The sequence below is a fragment of the Sorex araneus genome, chromosome 6 (genome assembly GCF_027595985.1).
Source record: "Sorex araneus isolate mSorAra2 chromosome 6, mSorAra2.pri, whole genome shotgun sequence".
Taxonomy (NCBI): Eukaryota; Metazoa; Chordata; class Mammalia; order Eulipotyphla; family Soricidae; genus Sorex; species Sorex araneus.
Window position 1 is genome coordinate 128,767,421 of NC_073307.1, and position 11,620 is coordinate 128,779,040.

At 37.9% G+C, this 11,620-nt stretch overlaps 1 long non-coding RNA gene across 1 annotated transcript; it reads left to right on the plus strand.

Moving 5' to 3' along the window:
- Positions 1-1,450: 1,450 nt before the first annotated feature.
- LOC129405601 (uncharacterized) lies at positions 1,451-11,341 on the plus strand. Its single transcript, XR_008630682.1, has 4 exons — positions 1,451-1,544; positions 5,589-5,711; positions 9,543-9,644; positions 10,483-11,341. It is a non-coding gene; the product is annotated as an uncharacterized LOC129405601 (long non-coding RNA).
- Positions 11,342-11,620: the final 279 nt, after the last annotated feature.

The following is an 11,620-nucleotide window of genomic DNA, read 5'->3' on the forward strand; positions in this document are numbered from 1 at the left end:
GCATTTGATTCCTCCACCCCTCTCAGAGAGCCTGGCAAGCTACCGAGAGTATCTTGCCTGCATAGCAGAACCTGGCAAGTTACCCGTGGTTGTATTCAATATGCCAAAAACAGTAACAACAAATCTAAAAAAAAAAAATGGATATGTTTGGTACCCGCTCGAGCAAATCGATGAGCAATGGGATGACTATATAAGTGAGTAGTTACTAAATAACTAGTAAATGCAATACTTTTGGTAAACAGTTTCAACTTCCATTAGAAAATAAGAAGAACAAGAACCGTTCAGTATTATGATTCTAAATGAATTGTGTTAATTGTATTGCATTTTTGGAAGTTTACCTTAAATATTCTCGCCACAAAAGGAAATGTAACTAAGTAACATGATAGATACACTGCAATAGTAAGCATGGCAATAATACATGTATCAGAACATTACACTAGAACTTATCCTTTGTCTGAACTGTAGAGTCTCATTTAAAAGATTTGTTGTGAATCTTATGAGAGTTCCTTTGTAAGTAAGTTTCTTCTTTGATCTTGCATCTTTCAGTACTCTATCTTTAGCTTTTGTCATGTTGATCACTATGTGTCTTGCAGTTTTTTTCCTTGGGATTATTTTGGCTAGAACACTTTGAGCTTCTTAAATCTGAGTACATGTGCTCCTTAGCTCTAGGAAGTTCATCATTATAATTTCTTTGATTAGTAGTTCTTCAATAATTGTGCCTTTTTATTCCTCAGAAATTCCTCTTGAACTCATCCCATAAATCTCTGATATGTTGTCCCTTTTTCTTCAGATTATTTTTTTTCTATACCTGTTGTTTTCTGGGAATTTCCTATATTATATCATTGGGATGGTTAATTTATTACTTTAACTACCATCACTCTGCTCCAAAAAGCTTTTTATTGAGATTTCTAGTTCACCAAGCATGTTCAGGTGTCATTTCTGATTCTGCGTGTTTTCCCCTCTCTCTCATATGTCCTTGTGCTTTATTGACTGCCTGTACCATTGATTCCCTGTGCTTATTAAATATTCCTTCATGGAACCTCTAAAGTCCTTGTCTGGAAGCTATAGAGTCGATTGGTGCTGACAGAGCCTTCCAGGCTGTTTCTGTCATTGAACTTGGTGGGCATCCTCACTTGACCATTTTAACTGCTGTGTTCTGAGGGATATAGATGAAGATCGGTATTTGTAGTCCCCAACATCTCCTTTTGCTTCAGTCATTGGATTCAGAGTTTAAGATTACCAGAATTCAGGGACCTCACAGGGACCTTAGTTGGACTTTAGTTGAAACTCAAAGCTTGGGGGATAAAGGGAAGATGGGGTAAAGTATGATCTCTTGAAATTGTCTGGCGCCACCTAGTGTCATAATTCTTAGCTTGCGATGTCTACCCAAATGTCCGGCAGCCATTGTATTTGTTTCTGAGCTTTTTTTTTTTTCTTTTTGGGTCACACCCAGTGATGCTCAGAGGTTACTTCCGGCTCTGCATTCAGGGATTACTCCTGGAGGTGCTTGGGGGACCTTATGGGACTCCGGAGATCAAATCCAGGTCAGTCGCGTGCAAGGCAAACGCCCTACCCACTGTGCTATGGCTCCAGCCCCGCTTTTTCTAATCTTTTCTGGCATTTGACTGACTGGCTTCCTGATCAGGCTTTGTGCTGTTAGAATGCTGAAAGTCCATAGAAGTGACTGGGATCCGCAGTTTCACTGCTCTTTCTTAGTTCATGCCATGGACTCTCCTTCCAACTCCTGTATGTTGGTTTACTACTTTTTATTCAGCTTCTTTACCCTCCCAGCCCAGTGATCAGTTATTCACTTCAATGTTGTTGTTCTAGCACAGAAGTTCTCTGGTACATTTTTTTTTTTTTGGGGGGGGGGGAGGTTTGTACTTCCTTTCTCTAGGGCTTCTTAGAGAATTGATTGCTGTTTCTGTTAGGGTCATTTTGTTTCCCAGTGCAATTCACCAGGCCCCTTTCTCTGCCATCTAAGCTCCACCTCTCTACATTAAATCTTACCCAATGTTATACGTTGACTACATATATATAAATAAAATTAAAAATGAACAAAGAAAGCACATTGAGTATATTGGGAACAGATTTGGAATTTCAGCTAAAACTGTAATGTTTTTCCAATTCCAATCTAGTTTTAATGATTTTAAAAAAGAAACAGATGGTGTTGGCATATGTTATTAAGGAAAATATTTCTTGCTTAATCACTGTATACTTGATATAAGCGCTTAATTAGATGTTTGAGTTGCATTAAAATCTAGTTCTTTTGAAGAAAAACTGGCATTTTATTATTTCATGACATCTTTGCCTGATAATCACCCAAAGTTAATTTTTCAGAAACTGCTCATTAACTTGAACATTTTTCACAGAAATAATGAAAAACTTTTTATAATAGTCTAATAAATATATTTATATTTAACTGTATCACTGTCATCCCATTGTTCATTGATTTGCTTGAGCGGGCACCAGTAACTTCTCCATTCATCCCTGTCACATGCTAGTGTAGCCCAATGGTGTATTGGGGGCTCTTTCAGTATCAGGGGAATGAGGACTGTCATTGTTACTGTTTTCGGCATATTAAGTACACCACAGAAAGCTTGCCAGGCTGAGCCATGCATATTTATACTTATAGACACTTAATTCACTATTTCCCAAAATATGACAATATTAATATTGGTAGATGAGATTATTTTAGTTTGACAAGTGGTTTTTTGCAATATATCATATATTTTATTATCACTTTCTAATTATAGTAAGTAGTAATTTGTAATCCATTTAAGTAGCTTTTCAAATTAAACTTAATTTGCTTAAGAAAAAAAGTATTTATAATAATTCTGGTATAAAATACTCAAGCAGCCGGCCTGAGACCCTGGCCTAATCCCCTGCCCTTAGAAACAGGAGCAGGCTCTATTCACAGAGGCCTAAGGCCCTGTGCCAGCACTATACCCAGAAAGGTGCTCTGGTTGAGGAGATAATGGGATGAAACCTGAAAGTCACCACTTTTCTGAGCCAGCATACCCTGCTTTGAGAAGCGGGAAACATAAATCATTAGCTAACATCTGTAAAGGGCACAGCAAAGGGTATGTAAAGAGTGTGATAACCAGGTGTTCCCAATATCTAAGCCGCCCTGAAATTGTGTATAAATATCTTGTGTGGGAGCTAATAAAATGAGAGCTGCTTGACCTCCAGCTTTCCCCCCTCTGCGTGGTTCTTTCTCAGTGGCAGTGGGGAGTCCTCGGTGCGCAGAGGGGCTGGGCAGAGGCTTCTCCCTCTCCCACTCCTTCTCCCATAAGGAGTAAGTCTGGTGGCTTGGGGGGATCATACTCCAGTTTGCCGGGGTCGACTGGTTAGGACCCTGACAGTGGCACTCTAATGACTGAAGTTTGAAAAATGCTGATTACTTTAGGAACAAGTAAACAGAACAAAAGAGGGGAAATTCTTTTCTATGGTCATATGTCCTCAGTGACAAGGCCAGAATTCAAACACAAGTTTGTTTCTAGTTCAGTTCTCTTTCCACTTCCCAACATTGTGAGAATGTCAATTTCATGTGGAATTAGGTTGACTCCTGGCAACTTTGCAAAGTCTAACCAATGACTTTATTTTGCCATAAGTAAATAAATCATAATCTCAGAATTTATTTAAAGAGAAAACTGAAAGAGATCCAGATATCATGAGAGATCTAATAAACAGGAGCACCTAAATTGGTACAGAAATTCTCTAATTATGGAGATTCTCTAATTATGGAGAAATGATAATGAAAAATATATATGTATATATTTTTTGCTTTTGGGGTCATACCTGGTGATGCACAGGGGTTACTCCTGGCTCATGTACTCAGTAATTACTCCTGTCAGTGCTCGGAAGACCATATGGGATGCTGGGGATCGAACCCAGGTCAGCCACGTGCAAGGCAAACGCCCTATCCTCTGTGCTATTGCTCCAGCCCTGAAAAACTTATTTTAAAGGCAGACTCTAACTACATAAAACTCCATTTGAATTCAATAGGACTAGTCCTAGGAATCTTGATATGAAATGACCATTCTAAGGATTTGACTGTAAGATGTCCACAGACCACCAACAAACAGTATTCAGAGTCTACAGTTCAAAAGCAGCATTTGAGGCCTGGAAAGATGGCTCAAAGGGCTAAAGTACATTTAGAAATTCTGGGTTTGATCCCTGACACATGTGCCCCAAGTATTACCAGAAGCAATTTCTGAGAAGTTGCCTCTGACCACCATTTATAGTATGGCCCATAAAGCAAAACACAGAACTAAATAAAGAATTCCAGTACTGACTGAAAAGATCTCTGAGTTATTTAATAGTCATTCCTTGTCATGTACTTGCTTCAGATTCATCATTAAAAAATTTCCCTTGTCTCCTTTGACACAATAGTAACAAAAAGGGGCATAAAAAGAAGATAATCTCCTTAAGCCATCTCTGTTATTCAGGTTCGAGATTCTTCTATCAGCCACAAGATGTCATTTTCTACTTCTCTTCTAGCTCACTACATACTCTCTTTATTATATGAATTTTTCCTTGAAAGCATTTACCATGACTATAATCAAAGGGTTTTCTCTGCAATTCATTATCTAGGGTTTTATTTTCCTCCCGTGCCATTGCTATATCCATGATATTTAGCATTTAAGAGACACTTTGTGAATAAAGATGCAATTATCACTCTAGGTTACAGGACTTTTTTTCTTTTAAAAATCATTCAAATATCCTGTTTGATAATAAGATGAGAGGAAAATTTTCCCATCCTTGTATTTTTGGAGAAAATGGCATATCCAATGTGTGACCAAGAAGATGCTGGTTATAAATACTTTTAAATTGCTAAAATCAGCATAATAATAAAAACATTAATAATGATTTCAAAAAGTATGATTTTGGCTTACTTATGTATGATGCAAGCAATGGCTCAAAAGTAAACTTTACATTCTTTGGAAGCCATATGGAAAATATCACTGTCAATAATACTTGATGAGCCCAAATATTGCAATGGTTTCTCTCCAAGAAATATCAGTGTGCTGGCTCAACTGCTTAGTGTTCTTTTATGTTCAAGCTCATAAATCACATGGTTTTTCTATTAACACATTCATGAAAAATTACAGATCTTGCCACCCGAGTTGTTCTGGGTTAAGTCAGAAAGAGAGAGACCTAGCTCATTGACTGGGGTGGGTAAAGAGTGTACATAGATGGAATGCATACAGATATGTAGTTCCGTTAAGGCATAAATCATAGAATTTCCTTTTTAATATACTGGGTAAAATTGCAGTTCCAGTTGTTTTAAGTTAGGTCACACGTATAGAGTCCTAATTCTTGGACCAAAGCCAGGTAGGAAAAGGGATGTAATGAATATAAATATCCACATAAAAGGAAAACTTATTTAGTGGTTTTTTTGTTTGCCCCTATGCAATTTTCTTCCAAATTTTGGACAGTGTCTGAAATATTGGATTTAACCAGAATGAAAACAGAACTCTCATGAATGCCAGTATCTAATGATATCTGGAATAGCCTAGCATTTTTTTTTTCTTGGAAACAACGGAAAGTATTGGTGAGGATGAATAATGTACTTTCTTTTCCAGGAACTAAAAGAAGACCTGATATCTAGTTTAAAGAACCCTGAATCTGAAGTCATCATCAAGTTATTTCCCAGCAGGATTATCTACAAAGAAACTGAACTAGGATCCAAATGGAAAATTTATAAAGTAAGATCGTCTAAGATACCATTTGCTTCCCTTTAGTGGCCAACAGTAATTAAAGAATTTTTGGTAACTTCAGTTTAATTGTATTAATAGTATCCCATGTATCACAACTATTAAATTAACATTTAATCAAAAATATTTCAGGTGAATTTGAAATGGCCCAAGTATTTTTCTAAGTGCTAGGTAGGCACCAAATGCCAAAATTCAAATGCCAAAATTCAAAAAAGGAGACGTCATGAAGCTTTATTTTTTCCATTATAGAGTGGTCTGAGGCTATGGAGGCATGGAGAGAAAAAAACAATTTAGCAATAAGTACTGTCTTAAATGTTCTAAAGAAAAACAGGTATTTGTATAAAGACTTATAAAAATTAGAACAAGTATTGAAAAATATCAATAAAGAAGTGTATTATTTGAAGATTGAGAAGAGAAATATAAACCTTTTCCTTTTGAGGGGTGGGGCTTCTATCTAAAAAGAAAAATAAAAAAATTATATGAGATGATCTTACATGATTATTTTTGATCAATTTTACCTTTCACATTTGGCATCTCAAAAGACTGACATATTTCCAGTTAAAATGGGAAGCTATAGCTAACATTGATAATTCAGAAACATTGCCTTTATTCCATTTTACAGAACTATCCTTAGAGTAATTTCAGCTCAGCCATCAATGATTCAAGTTCTTAATAAGCAATCACTTCAATCCATTCCTTATAGTAATAGTCATAGATATCCAAACAACTCAATGAAATAGAATTGAGAATCTAGAAATAACAGTCTATTGAATAAAATTTTTTATTGTATAACAAAATGGTAGCCTAATCCTAAAGGAAAAATTATACCTTGTGTAGCACTAAAGTACCAGAACATTTTGATGATAAGGGTGGGAGTATACAGGAACTCACTCTAGATTCTACTTTGCTTTTCTATGAACCATGATGAGGCAGAATGACAGAAGGACACTGAGAGAATATCAGAGGGAATCATACACTCTGGTGGACAGTGTGGTGCTGGAACATTTTGCTCATGAACTCCTACCATTAGCAGTACTGTAAATCACAGTGCCTAAAATAAAATAAAAACACTCACATAATATCAACTGTCACCAAAAGCACATTTAGGCAGTTAGCATATCTACAGTCCTTCGGCTACAGAGCTAGTAGACATATAAAAACTGCAGGCTCCCGTTATTGCTAAGTTACTAGATGGATTTCACATTTTAATATTTTATTTTATTCTCTAAAGAGACTTTCAGCTGTACTATAGAATATTGCTCCTCCAGTTAAAAGATGGAATCATGCTTTTTGGGGAAAAAAAAATAGGTGAGACTTGAGATGATTATACTAAGTGAAATAAATAAGGGAATAAAAAGACAACTGCCAGATGGTTTCACTCATAACTAATCTAAATAACAAAAGCAATTAAATTTGAAGAATGCAACAAAACTAACGCAGACAAAATACTACATTAGTTAGGAGCAAAAGGAAGGGAGTTAGAAGGAATGGATTGAAGGGTATCTTGCTATCCCAGTGTGACAGTGTGGGGTATCTTGCTATCCCAGCGTGACAGTGTTGGACTTTGGTGATAGGTATAATAAATTCTATACACATAGAGGTGTAAAATTAAAGTCCTCAAATTCTACAGTATTGTAAACCAATAATAAATTAATTAAAAATAAAGGATGCTAAGTTTTTGCCATAATGTTTCAGTGGCGGTAGAGGCAGGGAGAGAGAAGTTTTCAGCCCTGTTCAGGGCTTACTCCTTACTCTGTGACCAGGGATCACTCTTGTAAATGCTCTGGAGGGCTATATTAAGTGCTGGGGGTCAAACGGAGGTCGGCTGCTGCAAAATGAGCACCTTAACCTCTATACTATCTCACTGACCCTGATCCAACCTCTTAAATGAAAAAGAATCCATACTGAATCAAAAGCTGCACTTTATTTGGGAAGGTTTTGACCAGTTTCCATGATTTAACTCTATATAAATGTACCTTATGCTCTTTCTTTTCTACTTTGGGAATTTTAGGAATTAAATGATTTTTAGATTTCTACACGACCATTAGGGCTTTCTGATAGAGTTAGACAAGGGAGAGAAGTAAGAAGAGAAAGACAGGGTGGGGAAGAACGGGGAGGAGGAAAAGAAAAAAATACATAAGCCAAACGTTAGTTTTGCCATGTACCTTTTCTGCACTGTTCTCTCAGGAAATTGCTCTCTGTAAAATCACAGTAAATGTAACCAGCATGTGTGTATGTAACAGGGCTTCTAGAGTATATTTTGAAAGAAAATAATTGTAGATGACACAATTTCTAACAAAATCAGAATAGATTTGTGTGTTTACTTTTATGTGATTTTTTTTTTTTTGCTTTTTGGGTCATACCCAGCAATGCACAGGGGTTACTCCTGGCTCTGCACTCAGGAATTACTCCTGGCAGTGCTCAGGGGACCATATGGAATGCAAGGAATCGAACCCAGGTTGGTCACGTGTAAGATAAACTCCCTACCCGCTGTACTATAGCTCCAGCCCCAGATCTTAAATGAAATAAATAGGACTACTTAGAGACAAAATAGAGGAGAATTATTCAATTATATGGCACCAAATTTAAGAAAAATCTGAATTTGGAAATGCTAGAATCAAGCAAGAAGATTACTCAGTAAGTATTTTCATTCCCTTTACAATATGTACCTTTTCAAGTCCCTCAATTGCACAAAACAGAATGGAATATTAATTGCAGAAATATTTGTCACTTATATATATGAAATATTGTTTCCTACAATACCTAAGCTGGAGTGATAGCACAGAGGGTAGGGTGTTTGCCTTGTACGCAGTCAATCCAGGTTTGAATCCTCTGTCCCTCTCGGAGAGCCCAGCAAGCTACAGAGAGTATCTTGCCTGCACAACAGAACCTGGCCAGCTACCCGTGGAGTATTTGATATGCCAAAAACAATAACAACAAGTCTCACAATGGAGACATTATTGGTGCCCACTTGAGCAAATCGATGAGCAACAGGATGACAGTGATACAGTGACAGTGACAGTGATACAGTGATGCAATACCTAAGTGTTAGTATTGTTTCCTACAATACTAAGCAGTTAAGAGAAAGACTCCAGAAGCTGACGCAATCTCTGATCTAAATATAAAAATTCTATATTTTCCATACATACTCGATATCTGATTCTTCACCCTGTCTCCTAACTCAATGAAGAGTTCCATCCTGCTTTCCTTTACCAAAGCACATCATCTAAAATAATTCATACTGCTTCCTCTCCTCCAATTTAGACATCTAGTCACTTGCCATATCTCCTGAAAATTCTATGTCTGAAAGAAAATTTGATTGTATACTCTCTCCTTCGTCCTGTCACTCTCCATATAGAGGCCCAACATTGCTTTTCTAAATAATCTGGTATGGAAGTTTCCAATGTATTCAGCGCTTGACAGCAGCTGCCTAAACTTCCCAAACACAAATGTAACCAATCCTCAGCCACAAGCTGCCATTAATTCCATAACAATTGTCTAAGACACTTCTCAATAGGGAGCCATATAATAGTCCCCTATCCCCAGGACATGCCTGTAGTAGGGACACAGGCCAAAGTCACATATATAAGCAGGGGGTGAAGAGGGCAGGAACACATTATGAGACTAGGAAGCAATCAGTAGAACAGAGAGGTCATAGAAAGGAAACAAGAGTGGCAGGGGGTCAAATGGGGAAAAGTTTGAGAAATGGTGGTTGAAGACTACACAGTTTATACATATGCTATTTGTTAAATATTGGATAATCTCCTGGTTGCTAACCATGTCACTCTTGTTCTCATTTAAAATTTATGGACTAATTGGTAGCCTGCCTCATGATCTGGGGGAGAAGGCAGCTGGAATAGAGAAGGGATCCCTAAGACAATGATGGTTGGAGGAATCGTTCGGGATGGGAGATATGTGCTGAAGGTAGGTAAAGGACCAAACGTAATAACTGGTCAGTATCTGTATTGCAAACCATAAGTCCCAAAAGTAGAGATAAATTATGGGGGAAATTGTCTGCCATAGAGTCAGGGAGAGGGATGGGATAGGGGTATATTGGGGACATTGGTGGTGGAGAATGTGCACTGGTGGAAGGATGGGTGTTTGATCATTGTATGACTGAAACTCAAACATGAAAGCTTTGTAACTGTATCTCACGGTGATTCAATTAAATAAATAAATAAATAAATGGAAAGAAAAAATAGATAAAATTTATGTACTTCATAATAAAGTCTAAACTATCTGCCAATACAAATAAGACAAGGTATTTTTCTAAAATATCATTTTTCATCACCATTTTAACATAATGCTTATTCCAAAATAGTAACCAAATGTTCTATTTATTGAAGATGAAGTATTTTATTAATGTTTAAAGTTTTTAAAGAAATTAGAGGGGCTAAAGTGATAGTACAGTGTTTCCTTGCATGTTGCCGACCCGAGTTCTATTCCCAGCATCCCAGGTAGTCCCCCAAGCACCACCAGGAGTAATTCCTGAGTGCATGAGCCAGCAGTAACCCCTGTGCATCACTGGGTGTGACCCAAAATGCCAAAAAAAAAAAAAAAGAAATGAGATATGTCAGATGCCTAGGAAGTAAGGTGCAGAGTGCTGAGGTCATTCAAAACTAGACTGGGGAGGGGAGAGAGAAGTCAATTAACAGTAGGAATGCAAGGACAATGCTTCTAAAAGTACAACAGTGAGCAGAGAAACCTTGAAGAGGAAGGTATGAGAATTCTTAGCTCAAGAATTTGTCTGCTTCCCCTCCAGACGAGACCCTGAGTGGCTGCCCACGAACGGCTCCTCCACTCCTGAACAGCTATGATCCCAGAGGCACACAAACCAATCTTGGAACACAGCGGCTGCTGGCAGAAATGCTCCTGGACTGTTAACTAAGCTATGGCCCTGTGCCGCCCTGGGAGGAGAAGGCCTTTTGTCCCTCGGCCTTTTCCCCTTTGCGGCAGCATGGTGACCGCCACCTTTCAGAGCCAATTGGACAGAGAGGTAGGAGCTTGCAGTGATGAGGCACAAGGGAAATCTCACGATGCGAGGGCGTGGGGGTCCTCAGTATTTCCCATGCGTTTCATTTCCTGTTGTTTTGCCTAAGCCCAGGAGTCATTCATGTCCCAGGTTCCAAAAACATGCTTTTAGGCAGAAAACCCCTTCAAGAAGAAGACCTAACTGCGCTTAGTGTGAAAGAAAGCCTAGTATTTTTACTAAAAGTCCCATTGAAGATATAGATGATTGGGGCCAGAGCAATAGTACAGCAGATAGGGTGCTTGGCTTGCACACAGTTGACCCAGGTTCAATCCCTGGCACCACATATAGTTCCAAGCTCTCTGAATGCAGATCCAGGAACAAACCCTGAATATTTTGGAGAATAGCCCCAAAAGAAACAAACAAAAATATTTAAATGGTTTATACAATTTTGCTCTAGGAACATAATTTTCTGATCATTAGTTTAGTGATGATCTAAACTCACAGAAGATCAGAGTATATATCTTTCCATTAAAAAAAAAAGGTGAAAATTCGCTGAAATTGGACTAGTGTCTGAACATGATGGCCACTCAATACCCCTCTTGCAGACCACAACACCCAAAAGGAGAGAGAGAGAACAAATTGGAATGCCCTGCCACAGAGGCGGGGTGGGGGGGGGGATGTGATTAGGGGGTGGGAGAGATACTGGGTTCATTGGTGGTGGAGAATGGTCACTGGTGGAGGGATGGGTTCCCGAACACTGCATGAGGGAAAAACAAGCACGAAATGTTTGAATCTGTAACTGTACCCTTACTGTGACTCATTAATTAAAAAATAAAAATTAATTAATTAATTAATTAATCGTTTTTTTAAAAAGGTGAAAATTTGTCATCAATCCTGAAAAATGAAGGATTAGTAGTGAATAAAATTA